The 13,835-nt window shown below is 38.3% G+C and overlaps 19 non-coding genes across 19 annotated transcripts; all 19 read left to right on the top strand.

The window, feature by feature from the left end:
- Nucleotides 1–403: 403 nt before the first annotated feature.
- On the top strand, nucleotides 404–476 carry Trnav-aac (transfer RNA valine (anticodon AAC)). The gene has a single exon. It is a non-coding gene; the product is annotated as a tRNA-Val (tRNA).
- A 1,029-nt stretch (nucleotides 477–1,505) lies between these two features.
- On the top strand, nucleotides 1,506–1,578 carry Trnav-aac (transfer RNA valine (anticodon AAC)). Its single transcript has one exon. It is a non-coding gene; the product is annotated as a tRNA-Val (tRNA).
- A 1,308-nt stretch (nucleotides 1,579–2,886) lies between these two features.
- Trnav-aac (transfer RNA valine (anticodon AAC)) lies at nucleotides 2,887–2,959 on the top strand. The gene has a single exon. It is a non-coding gene; the product is annotated as a tRNA-Val (tRNA).
- Nucleotides 2,960–3,438: 479 nt separating this feature from the next.
- Trnav-aac (transfer RNA valine (anticodon AAC)) lies at nucleotides 3,439–3,511 on the top strand. The gene has a single exon. It is a non-coding gene; the product is annotated as a tRNA-Val (tRNA).
- A 479-nt stretch (nucleotides 3,512–3,990) lies between these two features.
- Trnai-aau (transfer RNA isoleucine (anticodon AAU)) lies at nucleotides 3,991–4,063 on the top strand. Its single transcript has one exon. It is a non-coding gene; the product is annotated as a tRNA-Ile (tRNA).
- A 203-nt stretch (nucleotides 4,064–4,266) lies between these two features.
- Trnaa-agc (transfer RNA alanine (anticodon AGC)) lies at nucleotides 4,267–4,339 on the top strand. The gene has a single exon. It is a non-coding gene; the product is annotated as a tRNA-Ala (tRNA).
- A 203-nt stretch (nucleotides 4,340–4,542) lies between these two features.
- On the top strand, nucleotides 4,543–4,615 carry Trnav-aac (transfer RNA valine (anticodon AAC)). Its single transcript has one exon. It is a non-coding gene; the product is annotated as a tRNA-Val (tRNA).
- Nucleotides 4,616–4,818: 203 nt separating this feature from the next.
- On the top strand, nucleotides 4,819–4,891 carry Trnaa-agc (transfer RNA alanine (anticodon AGC)). The gene has a single exon. It is a non-coding gene; the product is annotated as a tRNA-Ala (tRNA).
- A 480-nt stretch (nucleotides 4,892–5,371) lies between these two features.
- On the top strand, nucleotides 5,372–5,444 carry Trnav-aac (transfer RNA valine (anticodon AAC)). The gene has a single exon. It is a non-coding gene; the product is annotated as a tRNA-Val (tRNA).
- A 1,029-nt stretch (nucleotides 5,445–6,473) lies between these two features.
- On the top strand, nucleotides 6,474–6,546 carry Trnav-aac (transfer RNA valine (anticodon AAC)). The gene has a single exon. It is a non-coding gene; the product is annotated as a tRNA-Val (tRNA).
- Nucleotides 6,547–6,749: 203 nt separating this feature from the next.
- Trnav-aac (transfer RNA valine (anticodon AAC)) lies at nucleotides 6,750–6,822 on the top strand. Its single transcript has one exon. It is a non-coding gene; the product is annotated as a tRNA-Val (tRNA).
- Nucleotides 6,823–7,025: 203 nt separating this feature from the next.
- Trnav-aac (transfer RNA valine (anticodon AAC)) lies at nucleotides 7,026–7,098 on the top strand. The gene has a single exon. It is a non-coding gene; the product is annotated as a tRNA-Val (tRNA).
- A 2,960-nt stretch (nucleotides 7,099–10,058) lies between these two features.
- Trnav-aac (transfer RNA valine (anticodon AAC)) lies at nucleotides 10,059–10,131 on the top strand. Its single transcript has one exon. It is a non-coding gene; the product is annotated as a tRNA-Val (tRNA).
- Nucleotides 10,132–10,334: 203 nt separating this feature from the next.
- Nucleotides 10,335–10,407, top strand: Trnav-aac (transfer RNA valine (anticodon AAC)). Its single transcript has one exon. It is a non-coding gene; the product is annotated as a tRNA-Val (tRNA).
- A 203-nt stretch (nucleotides 10,408–10,610) lies between these two features.
- On the top strand, nucleotides 10,611–10,683 carry Trnav-aac (transfer RNA valine (anticodon AAC)). Its single transcript has one exon. It is a non-coding gene; the product is annotated as a tRNA-Val (tRNA).
- Nucleotides 10,684–12,540: 1,857 nt separating this feature from the next.
- Trnaa-agc (transfer RNA alanine (anticodon AGC)) lies at nucleotides 12,541–12,613 on the top strand. Its single transcript has one exon. It is a non-coding gene; the product is annotated as a tRNA-Ala (tRNA).
- Nucleotides 12,614–13,092: 479 nt separating this feature from the next.
- On the top strand, nucleotides 13,093–13,165 carry Trnaa-agc (transfer RNA alanine (anticodon AGC)). Its single transcript has one exon. It is a non-coding gene; the product is annotated as a tRNA-Ala (tRNA).
- A 203-nt stretch (nucleotides 13,166–13,368) lies between these two features.
- Trnav-aac (transfer RNA valine (anticodon AAC)) lies at nucleotides 13,369–13,441 on the top strand. The gene has a single exon. It is a non-coding gene; the product is annotated as a tRNA-Val (tRNA).
- Nucleotides 13,442–13,644: 203 nt separating this feature from the next.
- Nucleotides 13,645–13,717, top strand: Trnav-aac (transfer RNA valine (anticodon AAC)). The gene has a single exon. It is a non-coding gene; the product is annotated as a tRNA-Val (tRNA).
- Nucleotides 13,718–13,835: the final 118 nt, after the last annotated feature.

Below are 13,835 nucleotides of genomic sequence, written 5' to 3'. Positions count from 1 at the left end.
GATATAACTAAATAGATAGTAGTCAGATAGGCCATTCTCTCCAAATGCGTATTAAAATAATAGCAACAATTCAGCTGATTAATTTGATTTTTAACTGAGAATTTTCTAATAGATTGAGCATATGTGCGTGCCCATGGTGTAGAGGTTATCACATCTACCTAACACGCGGAAGGTCCAAGGTTCGAGACCTGATGGGCACAGCTAAGTTCTCTCATTGTGGAAGACACATCTGTTTCTTACGGAATCGTTCATCTGTCCATTCCAACTTTTACAGTAGATATAACTAAATAGATAGTAGTCAGATAGGCCATTCTCTCCAAATGCGTATTAAAATAATAGCAATAATTCAGCTGATTAAATTGATTTTCAACTGAGAATTTTCTAATAGATTGAGCATATGTGCGTGCCCATGGTGTAGTGGTTATCACATCCGCCTAACACGCGGAAGGTCCAAGGTTCGAGACCTGGTGGGCACAGCTAAGATCTCTCATTATGGAAGACCCTTTTTTTTGTTACGGAATCGTTCATCTGTCCATTTCAACTTTTACAGTAGATATAACTAAATAGATAGTAGTCAGATAGGCCATTCTCTCCAAATGCGTATTAAAATAATTGCAAAAATTCAGCTGATTAAATAGATTTTTAACTGAGAATTTTCTAATAGATTCAGCATATGTACGTGCCCATGGTGTAGTAGTTATCACATCTGCCTAACACGCGGAAAGTCCAAGGTTCGAGACCTGGTGGGCACAGCTAAGTTCTCTCATTATGGAAGACCCTTTTTTTGTTACGGAATCGTTCATCTGTCCATTTCAACTTTTACAGTAGATATAACTAAATAGATAGTAGTCAGATAGGCCAATCTCTCCAGATATGTATTAAAATAATAGCAATAATTCAGCTGGTTAAATAGATTATTAACTGAGAATTTTCTAATAGCTTGAGCACGTTTGCGTGCCCATGGTGTAGTGGTTATCACATCCGTCTAACACGAGGAAGGTCCCAAGTTCGAGACCTGCTGGGCACAGCTAACTTCTCTCATTGCGGAAGACACATCTGTTTTTTACGGAATCGTTCATCTGTCCATTTCAACTTTTACAGTAGATATAACTAAATAGATAGTAGTCAGATAGGCCATTCTCTCCAAATGCGTACTAAAATAATAGCAAAAATTCAGCTGATTAAATTGATTTTCAACTGAGAATTTTCTAATAGATTGAGCATATGTGCGTGCCCATGGTCAAGTGGTTATCACATCCGCTTAACACGCGGAAGGTCCCAGGTTCGAGAATTGGTGGGCAAGTTAAGTTCTCTCATTATGGAAGACCCTTTTTTTTGTTACGGAATCGTTCATCTGTCCATTTCAACTTTTACAGTAAATATAACTAAATAGATAGTAGTCAGATAGGCCATTCTCTCCAAATGCGTATTAAAATAATAGCAAAAATTCAGCTGATTAATTTGATTTTTAACTGAGAATTTTCTAATAGATTGAGCACATGTGCGTGCCCATGGTGTAGTGGTTATCACATCCGCCTAACAAGCGGAAGGTCCCAGGTTCGAGACCTGGTGGACACAGCAAAGTTCTCTCATTATAGAAGACCCTTTTTTCTGTAACGGAATCGTTCATCTGTCCATTTCAACTTTTGCAGTATATATAACTAAATAGATAGTAGTCATATAGGCCATTCTCTCCAAATGCGTATTAAAATAATTGCAAAAATTCAGCTGATTAAATTGATTTTTAACTGAGAATTTTCTAATAGATTGAGCATATGTGCGTGCCCATGGTGTAGTGGTTATCACATCCGCCTAACCCGCGGAAAGTCTAAGTTTCGAGACCTGGTGGGCACAGCTAAGTTCTCTGATTATGGAAGACCCTTTTTTTTTGTTACGGAATCGCTCATCTGTCCATTCCAACTTTTACAGTAGATATAACTAAATAGATAGTAGTCAGATAGGCCATTCTCTCCAAATGCGTATTAAAATAATAGCAACAATTCAGCTGATTAATTTGATTTTTAACTGAGAATTTTCTAATAGATTGAGCATATGTGCGTGCCCATGGTGTAGAGGTTATCACATCTGCCTAACACGCGGAAGGTCCAAGGTTCGAGACCTGATGGGCACAGCTAAGTTCTCTCATTGTGGAAGACACATCTGTTTGTTACGGAATCGTTCATCTGTCCATTTCAACTTTTACAGTAGATATAACTAAATAGATAGTAGTCAGATAGGCCATTCTCTCCAAATGCGTATTAAAATAATTGCAAAAATTCAGCTGATTAAATTGATTTTTAACTGAGAATTTTCTAATAGATTCATCATATGTACGTGCCCATGGTGTAGTAGTTATCACATCCGCCTAACACGCGGAAAGTCCAAGGTTCGAGACCTGGTGGGCACAACTAAGTTCTCTCATTATGGAAGACACTTTTTTTGTTACGGAATCGTTCATCTGTCCATTTCAACTTTTACAGTAGATATAACTAAATAGATAGTAGTCAGATAGGCCATTCTCTCCAAATACGTATTATATTAATAGCAATAATTCAGCTGGTAAAATGGATTATTAACTGAGAATTTTCTAATAGCTTGAGCACGTGTGCGTGCCCATGGTGTAGTGGTTATCACATCCGTCTAACACGCGGAAGGTCCCAGGTTCGAGACCTGTTGGGCACAGCTAAGTTCTCTCATTATGGAAGACACTTTTTTTTTGTAACAGAATCGTTCATCTGTCCATTTCAACTTTTGCAGTAGATATAACTAAATAGATAGTAGTCAGATAGGCCATTCTCTCCAAATGCGTATTAAAATAATAGCAATAATTCAGCTGATTAAATCGATTTTAAACTGAGAATTTTCTAATAGATTGAGCATATGTGCGTGCCCATGGTGTAGTGGTTATCACATCCGCCTAACACGTGGAAGGTCCCAGGTTCGAGACCTGGTGGGCACAGCTAAGATCTCTCATTATGGAAGACCCTTTTTTTTTGTTACGGAATCGTTCATCTGTCCATTTCAACTTTTACAATAGATATAACTAAATAGATAGTAGTCAGATAGGCCATTCTCTCCAAATGCGTATTAAAATAATTGCAAAAATTCAGTTGATTAAATTGATTTTTAACTGAGAATTTTCTAATAGATTCAGCATATGTACGTGCCCATGGTGTAGTAGTTATCACATCCGCCTAACACGCGGAAAGTCCAAGGTTCGAGACCTGGTGGGCACAGCTAAGTTCTCTCATTATGGAAGACACTTTTTTTGTTACGGAATCGTTCATCTGTCCATTTCAACTTTTGCAGTAGATATAACTAAATAGATAGTAGTCATATAGGCCATTCTCTCCAAATGCGTATTAAAATAATAGCAATAATTCAGCTGATTAAATTGATTTTCAACTGAGAATTTTCTAATAGATTGAGCATATGTGCGTGCCCATGGTGTAGTGGTTATCACATCCGCCTAACACGCGGAAGGTCCCAGGTTCGAGACCTGGTGGGCACAGCTAAGTTCTCTCATTATGGAAGACCCTTTTTTTTGTTACGGAATCGTTCATCTGTCCATTTCAACTTTTGCAGTAGATATAACTAAATAGATAGTAGTCGTATAGGCCATTCTCTCCAAATGCGTATTAAAATAATAGCAATAATTCAGCTGATTAAATTGATTTTTAACTGAGAATTTTCTAATAGATTGAGCACGTGTGCGTGCCCATGGTGTAGTGGTTATCACATCCGCCTAACACGCGGAAGGTCCCAGATTTGAGACCTGGTGGGAACAGCTAAGTTCTCTCATTATGGAAGACCCTTTTTTTTGTTACGGAATCGTTCATCTGTCCATTTCAACTTTTGCAGTAGATATAACTTAATAGATAGTAGTCAGATAGGCCATTCTCTCCAAATGCGTATTAAATTAATAGCAAAAATTCAGCTGATTAAATTGATTTTCAACTGAGAATTTTCTAATAGATTGAGCATATGTGCGTGCCCATGGTGTAGTGGTTATCACATCCGCCTAATACGCGGAAGGTCCAAGGTTCGAGACCTGGTGGGCACAGCTATGTTCTCTCATTATGGAAGGCCCTTTTTTTTGTTACGGAATCGTTCATCTGTCCATTTCAACTTTTGCAGTAGATATAACTAAATAGATAGTAGTCAGATAGGCCATTCTCTCCAAATGCGTATTAAATTAATAGCAAAAATTCAGCTGATTAAATTGATTTTCAACTGAGACTTTTCTAATAGATTGAGCATATGTGAGTGCCCATGGTGTAGTGGTTATCACATCCGCCTAGCACGCGGAAGGTCCCAGGTTCGAGACCTGGTGGGCACAGCTAAGTTCTCTCATTATGGAAGAGCCTTTCTTTTGTTACGGAATCGTTCATCTGTCCATTTCAACTTTTGCAGTAGATATAACTAAATAGATAGTAGTCAGATAGGCCATTTTCTCCAAATGCGTATTAAATTATTAGCAAAAATTCAGCTGATTAAATTGATTTTCAACTGAGAATTTTCTAATAGATTGAGCATATGTGCGTGCCCATGGTGTAGTGGTTATCACATCCGCCTAACACGCGGAAGGTCCCAGGTTCGAGACCTGGTGGGCACAGCTAAGTTCTCTCATTATGGAAGACCCTCTTTTTTGTTACGGAATCGTTCATCTGTCCATTTCAACTTTTACAGTAGATATAACTAAATAGATAGTAGTCATATAGGCCATTCTCTAGAAATGCGTATTAAAATAATAGCAATAATTCAGCTGATAAAATTGATTTTTAACTGAGAATTTTCTAATAGATTGAGCATATGTGCGTGCCCATGGTGTAGTGGTTATCACATCCGCCTAGCACGCGGAAGGTCCCATGTTCGAGACCTGGTGGGCACAGCTAAGTTCTCTCATTATGGAGGACCCTCTTTTTTGTTACGGAATCGTTCATCTGTCCATTTCAACTTTTACAGTAGATATAACTAAATAGATAGTAGTCATATAGGCCATTCTCTCCAAATGCGTATTAAAATAATAGCAATAATTCAGCTGATAAAATTGATTTTTAACTGAGAATTTTCTAATAGATTGAGCATATGTGCGTGCCCATGGTGTAGTGGTTATCACATCCGCCTAACATCCCGAAGGTCCCAGGTTCGAGACCTGGTGGGCACAGCTAAGTTCTCTCATTATGGAAGACCCTTTTTTTTTGTTACGGAATCGTTCATCTGTCCATTTCAACTTTTACAGTAGATATAACTAAATAGATAGTAGTCAGATAGGCCATTCTCTCCAAATGCGTATTAAAATAATAGCAATAACTAAGCTGGTTAAATGGATTATTAACTAAGAATTTTCTAATAGATTGAGCACATGTGCGTTCCCATGGTGTAGTGGTTATCACATCCGCCTAACACGCGGAAGGTCCCAGGTTCGAGACCTGGTGGGCACAGCTAAGTTCTCTCATTATGGAAGACCCTTTTTTTGTTACGGAATCGTTCATCTGTCCATTTCAACTTTTGCAGTAGATATAACTAAATGGATAGTAGTCAGATAGGCCATTCTCTCCAAATGCGTATTAAAATAATAGCAAAAATTCAGCTGATTAAATGGATTATTAACTGAGAATTTTCTAATATATTGAGCACATGTGCGTGCCCATGGTGTAGTGGCTATCACATCCGCCTAACACGCGGAAGGTCCCAGTTTCGAGACCTGGTGGGCCCAGCTAAGTTCTCTCATTGTGGAAGACGCATTTTTTTGTTACGGAATCGTTCATCTGTCCATTCCAACTTTTACAGTAGATATAACTAAACAGATAGTAGTCAGATAGGCCATTCTCTCCAAATGCGTATTAAAATAATAGCAATAATTCAGCTGGTTAAATGGATTATTAACTGAGAATTTTCTAATAGATTTAACACATGTGCGTGCCCATGGTGTAGTGGTTATCACATCCGCCTAACAAGCGGAAGGTCCAATGTTCGAGACCTGGTGGGCACACCTAAGTTCTCTCATTATGGAAGACCCTTTTTTTTTGTTACGGAATCGTTCATCTGTCCATTTCAACTTTTGCAGTAGATATCTAAATAGATAGTAGTCAGATAGGCTATTCTCTCCAAATGCGTATTAAAATAATAGCAAAAATTCAGCTGATTAAATGGATTATTAACTGAGAATTTTCTAATATATTGAGCACCTGTGCGTGCTGATGGTGTAGTGGTTATCACATCCGCCTAACATCCCGAAGGTCCCAGGTTCGAGACCTGGTGGGCACAGCTAAGTTCTCTCATTGTGGAAGACGCATTTTTTTGTTACGGAATCGTTCATCTGTCCATTCCAACTTTTACAGTAGATATAACTAAACAGATAGTAGTCAGATAGGCCATTCTCTCCAAATGCGTATTAAAATAATAGCAATAATTCAGCTGGTTAAATGGATTATTAACTGAGAATTTTCTAATAGATTTAACACATGTGCGTGCCCATGGTGTAGTGGTTATCACATCCGCCTAACACGCGGAAGGTCCCAGTTTCGAGACCTGGTGGGCACAGCTAAGTTCTCTCATTGTGGAAGACGCATTTTTTTGTTACGGAATCGTTCATCTGTCCATTCCAACTTTTACAGTAGATATAACTAAATAGATAGTAGTCAGATAGGCCATTCTCTCCAAATGCGTATTAAAATAATAGCAATAATTCAGCTGGTTAAATGGATTATTAACTGAGAATTTTCTAATAGATTGAACACATGTGCGTGCCCATGGTGTAGTGGTTATCACATCCGCCTAACACGTGGAAGGTCCCAGGTTCGAGACCTGGTGGGCACAGCTAAGTTCTCTCATTATGGAAGACGCATTTTTTTGTTACGGAATCGTTCATCTGTCCATTCCAACTTTTACAGTAGATATAACTAAATAGATAGTAGTCAGATAGGCCATTCTCTCCAAATGCGTATTAAAATAATAGCAAAAATTCAGCTGATTAAATTGATTTTCAACTGAGAATTTTCTAATATATTGAGCACATGTGCGTGCCCATGGTGTAGTGGTTATCACATCCGCCTAACACGCGGAAGGTCCCAGTTTCGAGACCTGGTGGGCACAGCTAAGTTCTCTCATTGTGGAAGACGCATTTTTTTGTTACGGAATCGTTCATCTGTCCATTCCAACTTTTACAGTAGATATAACTAAATAGATAGTAGTCAGATAGGCCATTCTCTCCAAATGCGTATTAAAATAATAGCAACAATTCAGCTGATTAATTTGATTTTTAACTGAGAATTTTCTAATAGATTGAGCATATGTGCGTGCCCATGGTGTAGAGGATATCACATCTGCCTAACACGCGGAAGGTCCAAGGTTCGAGACCTGATGGGCACAGCTAAGTTGTCTCATTGTGGAAGACACATCTGTTTGTTACGGAATCGTTCATCTGTCCATTCCAACTTTTACAGTAGATATACCTAAATAGATAGTAGTCAGATAGGCCATTCTCTCCAAATGCGTATTAAAATAATAGCAACAATTCAGCTGATTAATTTGATTTTTAACTGAGAATTTTCTAATAGATTGAGCATATGTGCGTGCCCATGGTGTAGAGGGTATCACATCTGCCTAAAACGCGGAAGGTCCAAGGTTCGAGACCTGATGGGCACAGCTAAGTTCTCTCATTGTGGAAGACCCTTTTTTTGTTACGGAATCGTTCATCTGTCCATTTCAACTTTTACAGTAGATATAACTAAATAGATAGTAGTCAGATAGGCCATTCTCTCCAAATACGTATTATAATAATAGCAATAATTCAGCTGGTTAAATGGATTATTAACTGAGAATTTTCTAATAGATTGAGCATATGTGCGTGCCCATGGTGTAGAGGTTATCACATCTGCCTAACACGCGGAAGGTCCAAGGTTCGAGACCTGATGGGCACAGCTAAGTTCTCTCATTGTGGAAGACCCTTTTTTTGTTACGGAATCGTTCATCTGTCCATTTCAACTTTTACAGTAGATATAACTAAATAGATAGTAATCAGATAGGCCATTCTCTCCAAATACGTATTATAATAATAGCAATAATTCAGCTGGTTAAATGGATTTTTAACTGAAAATTTTCTAATAGATTGAGCATATGTGCGTGCCCATGGTGTAGAGGTTATCACATCTGCCTAACACGCGGAAGGTCCAAGGTTCGAGACCTGATGGGCACAGCTAAGATCTCTGATTATGGAAGACCCTTTTTTTTTGTTACGGAATCGTTCATCTGTCCATTCCAACTTTTACAGTAGATATAACTAAATAGATAGTAGTCAGATAGGCCATTCTCTCCAAATGCGTATTAAAATAATAGCAACAATTCAGCTGATTAATTTGATTTTTAACTGAGAATTTTCTAATAGATTGAGCATATGTGCGTGCCCATGGTGTAGAGGTTATCACATCTGCCTAACACGCGGAAGGTCCAAGGTTCGAGACCTGATGGGCACAGCTAAGTTCTCTCATTGTGGAAGACCCTTTTTTTGTTACGGAATCGTTCATCTGTCCATTTCAACTTTTACGGTAGATATAACTAAATAGATAGTAGTCAGATAGGCCATTCTCTCCAAATGCGTATTAAAATAATAGCAACAATTCAGCTGATTAATTTGATTTTTAACTGAGAATTTTCTAATAGATTGAGCATATGTGCGTGCCCATGGTGTAGAGGTTATCACATCTGCCTAACACGCGGAAGGTCCACGGTTCGAGACCTGATGGGCACAGCTAAGTTCTCTCATTGTGGAAGACACATCTGTTTGTTACGGAATCGTTCATCTGTCCATTTCAACTTTTACAGTAGATATAACTAAATAGATAGTAGTCAGATAGGCCATTCTCTCCAAATGCGTATTAAAATAATAGCAACAATTCAGCTTATTAATTTGATTTTTAACTGAGAATTTTCTAATAGATTGAGCATATGTGCGTGCCCATGGTGTAGAGGTTATCACATCTGCCTAACACGCGGAAGGTCCAAGGTTCGAGACCTGATGGGCACAGCTAAGTTCTCTCATTGTGGAAGACACATCTGTTTGTTAAGGAATCGTTCATCTGTCCATTCCAACTTTTACAGTAGATATAACTAAATAGATAGTAGTCAGATAGGCCATTCTCTCCAAATGCGTATTAAAATAATAGCAACAATTCAGCTGATTAATTTGATTTTTAACTGAGAATTTTCTAATAGATTGAGCATATGTGCGTGCCCATGGTGTAGAGGTTATCACATCTGCCTAACACGCGGAAGGTCCAAGGTTCGAGACCTGATGGGCACAGCTAAGATCTCTCATTATGGAAGACCCTTTTTTTTGTTACGGAATCGTTCATCTGTCCATTTCAACTTTTACAGTAGATATAACTAAATAGATAGTAGTCAGATAGGCCATTCTCTCCAAATGCGTATTAAAATAATTGCAAAAATTCAGCTGATTAAATTGATTTTTAACTGAGAATTTTCTAATAGATTCAGCATATGTACGTGCCCATGGTGTAGAAGTTATCACATCTGCCTAACACGCGGAAAGTCCAAGGTTCGAGACCTGGTGGGCACAGCTAAGTTCTCTCATTATGGAAGACCCTTTTTTTGTTACGGAATCGTTCATCTGTCCATTTCAACTTTTACAGTAGATATAACTAAATAGATAGTAGTCAGATAGGCCAATCTCTCCAAATATGTATTAAAATAATAGCAATAATTCAGCTGGTTAAATAGATTATTAACTGAGAATTTTCTAATAGCTTGAGCACGTTTGCGTGCCCATGGTGTAGTGGTTATCACATCCGTCTAACACGAGGAAGGTCCCAAGTTCGAGACCTGCTGGGCACAGCTAACTTCTCTCATTGTGGAAGACACATCTGTTTTTTACAGAATCGTTCATCTGTCCATTTCAACTTTTACAGTAGATATAACTAAATAGATAGTAGTCAGATAGGCCATTCTCTCCAAATGCGTATTAAAATAATAGCAAAAATTCAGCTGATTAAATTGATTTTCAACTGAGAATTTTCTAATAGATTGAGCATATGTGCGTGCCCATGGTGTAGTGGTTATCACATCCGCCTAACACGCGGAAGGTCCCAGTTTCGAGACCTGGTGGGCACAGCTAAGTTCTCTCATTGTGGAAGACGCATTTTTTTGTTACGGAATCGTTCATCTGTCCATTCCAACTTTTACAGTAGATATAACTAAATAGATAGTAGTCAGATAGGCCATTCTCTCCAAATGCGTATTAAAATAATAGCAATAATTCAGCTGGTTAAATGGATTATTAACTGAGAATTTTCTAATAGATTGAACACATGTGCGTGCCCATGGTGTAGTGGTTATCACATCCGCCTAACACGCGGAAGGTCCCAGGTTCGAGACCTGGTGGGCACAGCTAAGTTCTCTCATTATGGAAGACCCTTTTTTTCGTAACGGAATCGTTCATCTGTCCATTTCAACTTTTGCAGTAGATATAACTAAATAGATAGTAGTCAGATAGGCCATTCTCTCCAAATGCGTATTAAAATAATAGCAATAATTCAGCTGATTAAATTGATTTTCAACTGAGAATTTTCTAATAGATTGAGCATATGTGCGTGCCCATGGTGTAGTGGTTATCACATCCGCCTAACACGCGGAAGGTCCCAGGTTCGAGACCTGGTGGGCACAGCTAAGATCTCTCATTATGGAAGACCCTTTTTTTTTGTTACGGAATCGTTCATCTGTCCATTTCAACTTTTACAATAGATATAACTAAATAGATAGTAGTCAGATAGGCCATTCTCTCCAAATGCGTATTAAAATAATTGCAAAAATTCAGCTGATTAAATTGATTTTTAACTGAGAATTTTCTAATAGATTCAGCATATGTACGTGCCCATGGTGTAGTAGTTATCACATCTGCCTAACACGCGGAAAGTCCAAGGTTCGAGACCTGGTGGGCACAGCTAAGTTCTCTCATTATGAAAGACCCTTTTTTTGTTACGGAATCGTTCATCTGTCCATTTCAACTTTTACAGTAGATATAACTAAATAGATAGTAGTCAGATAGGCCAATCTCTCCAAATATGTATTAAAATAATAGCAATAATTCAGCTGGTTAAATGGATTATTAACTGAGAATTTTCTAATAGCTTGAGCACGTGTGCGTGCCCATGGTGTAGTGGTTATCACATCCGTCTAACACGAGGAAGGTAATAAGTTCGAGACCTGCTGGGCACAGCTAACTTCTCTCATTGTGGAAGACACATCTGTTTTTTACGGAATCGTTCATCTGTCCATTTCAACTTTTACAGTAGATATAACTAAATAGATAGTAGTCAGATAGGCCATTCTCTCCAAATGCGTATTAAAATAATAGCAACAATTCCGCTGATTAATTTGATTTTTAACTGAGAATTTTCTAATAGATAGTGCACATGTGCGTGCCCATGGTCAAGTGGTTATCTTATCCGCCTAACACGCGGAAGGTCCCAGGTTCGAGAATTGGTGGGCACAGTTAAGTTCTCTCATTATGGAAGACCCTTTTTTTGTTACGGAATCGTTCATCTGTCCATTTCAACTTTTACAGTAGATATAACTAAATAGATAGTAGTCAGATAGGCCATTCTCTCCAAATGCGTATTAAAATAATAGCAACAATTCAGCTGATTAATTTGATTTTTAACTGAGAATTTTCTAATAGATTGAGCACATGTGCGTGCCCATGGTGTAGAGGTTATCACATCTGCCTAACACGCGGAAGGTCCAAGGTTCGAGACCTGATGGGCACAGCTAAGATCTCTCATTATGGAAGACCCTTTTTTTTGTTACGGAATCGTTCATCTGTCCATTTCAACTTTTACAGTAGATATAACTAAATAGATAGTAGTCAGATAGGCCATTCTCTCCAAATGCGTATTAAAATAATTGCAAAAATTCAGCTGATTAAATTGATTTTTAACTGAGAATTTTCTAATAGATTCAGCATATGTACGTGCCCATGGTGTAGAAGTTATCACATCTGCCTAACACGCGGAAAGTCCAAGGTTCGAGACCTGGTGGGCACAGCTAAGTTCTCTCATTATGGAAGACCCTTTTTTTGTTACGGAATCGTTCATCTGTCCATTTCGACTTTTACAGTAGATATAACTAAATAGATAGTAGTCAGATAGGCCAATCTCTCCAAATATGTATTAAAATAATAGCAATAATTCAGCTGGTTAAATAGATTATTAACTGAGAATTTTCTAATAGCTTGAGCACGTTTGCGTGCCCATGGTGTAGTGGTTATCACATCCGTCTAACACGAGGAAGGTCCCAAGTTCGAGACCTGCTGGGCACAGCTAACTTCTCTCATTGTGGAAGACACATCTGTTTTTTACAGAATCGTTCATCTGTCCATTTCAACTTTTGCCGTAGATATAACTAAATAGATAGTAGTCGTATAGGCCATTCTCTCCAAATGCGTATTAAAATAATAGCAATAATTCAGCTGATTAAATTGATTTTTAACTGAGAATTTTCTAATAGATTGAGCACATGTGCGTGCCCATGGTGTAGTGGTTATCACATCCGCCTAGCACGAGGAAGGTCCCAGGTTCGAGACCTGGTGGGCACAGCTAAGTTCTCTCATTATGGAAGATCCTTTCTTTTGTTACGGAATCGTTCATCTGTCCATTTCAACTTTTACAGTAGATATAACTAAATAGATAGTAGTCAGATAGGCCATTCTCTCCAAATGCGTATTAAAATAATAGCAACAATTCAGCTGATTAATTTGATTTTTAACTGAGAATTTTCTAATAGATTGAGCATATGTGCGTGCCCATGGTGTAGAGGTTATCACATCTGCCTAACACGCGGAAGGTCCAAGGTTCGAGACCTGATGGGCACAGCTAAGTTCTCTGATTATGGAAGACCCTTTTTTTTGTTACGGAATCGTTCATCTGTCCATTTCAACTTTTGCAGTAGATATAACTAAATAGATAGTAGTCAGATAGGCCATTCTCTCCAAATGCGTATTAAATTAATAGCAAAAATTCAGCTGATTAAATTGATTTTCAACTGAGAATTTTCTAATAGATTGAGCATATGTGAGTGCCCATGGTGTAGTGGTTATCACATCCGCCTAGCACGAGGAAGGTCCCAGGTTCGAGACCTGGTGGGCACAGCTAAGTTCTCTCATTATGGAAGAGCCTTTCTTTTGTTACGGAATCGTTCATCTGTCCATTTCAACTTTTGCAGTAGATATAACTAAATAGATAGTAGTCAGATAGGCCATTTTCTCCAAATGCGTATTAAATTATTAGCAAAAATTCAGCTGATTAAATTGATTTTCAACTGAGAATTTTCTAATAGATTGAGCATATGTGCGTGCCCATGGTGTAGTGGTTATCACATCCGCCTAACACGCGGAAGGTCCCAGGTTCGAGACCTGGTGGGCACAGCTAAGTTCTCTCATTATGGACGAACCTTTTTTTGGTTACGGAATCGTTCATCGGTCCATTTCAACTTTTGCAGTAGATATAACTAAATAGATAGTAGTCAGATAGGCCATTCTCTCCAAATGCGTATTAAATTAATAGCAAAAATTCAGCTGATTCAATTGATTTTCAACTGAGAATTTTCTAATAGATTGAGCATATGTGCGTGCCCATGGTGTAGTGGTTATCACATCCGCCTAACACGCGGAAGGTCCCAGGTTCGAGACCTGGTGGGCACAGCTAAGTTCTCTCATTATGGAAGACCCTTTTTTTGTTACGGAATCGTTCATCTGTCCATTTCAACTTTTACAGTAGATATAACTAAATAGATAGTAGTCAGATAGGCCATTCTCTCCA

Source organism: Argiope bruennichi, chromosome 7 (genome assembly GCF_947563725.1).
Source record: "Argiope bruennichi chromosome 7, qqArgBrue1.1, whole genome shotgun sequence".
Lineage (NCBI taxonomy): Eukaryota > Metazoa > Arthropoda > Arachnida > Araneae > Araneidae > Argiope > Argiope bruennichi.
This window is presented reverse-complemented; position numbering and strand designations above follow the sequence as displayed.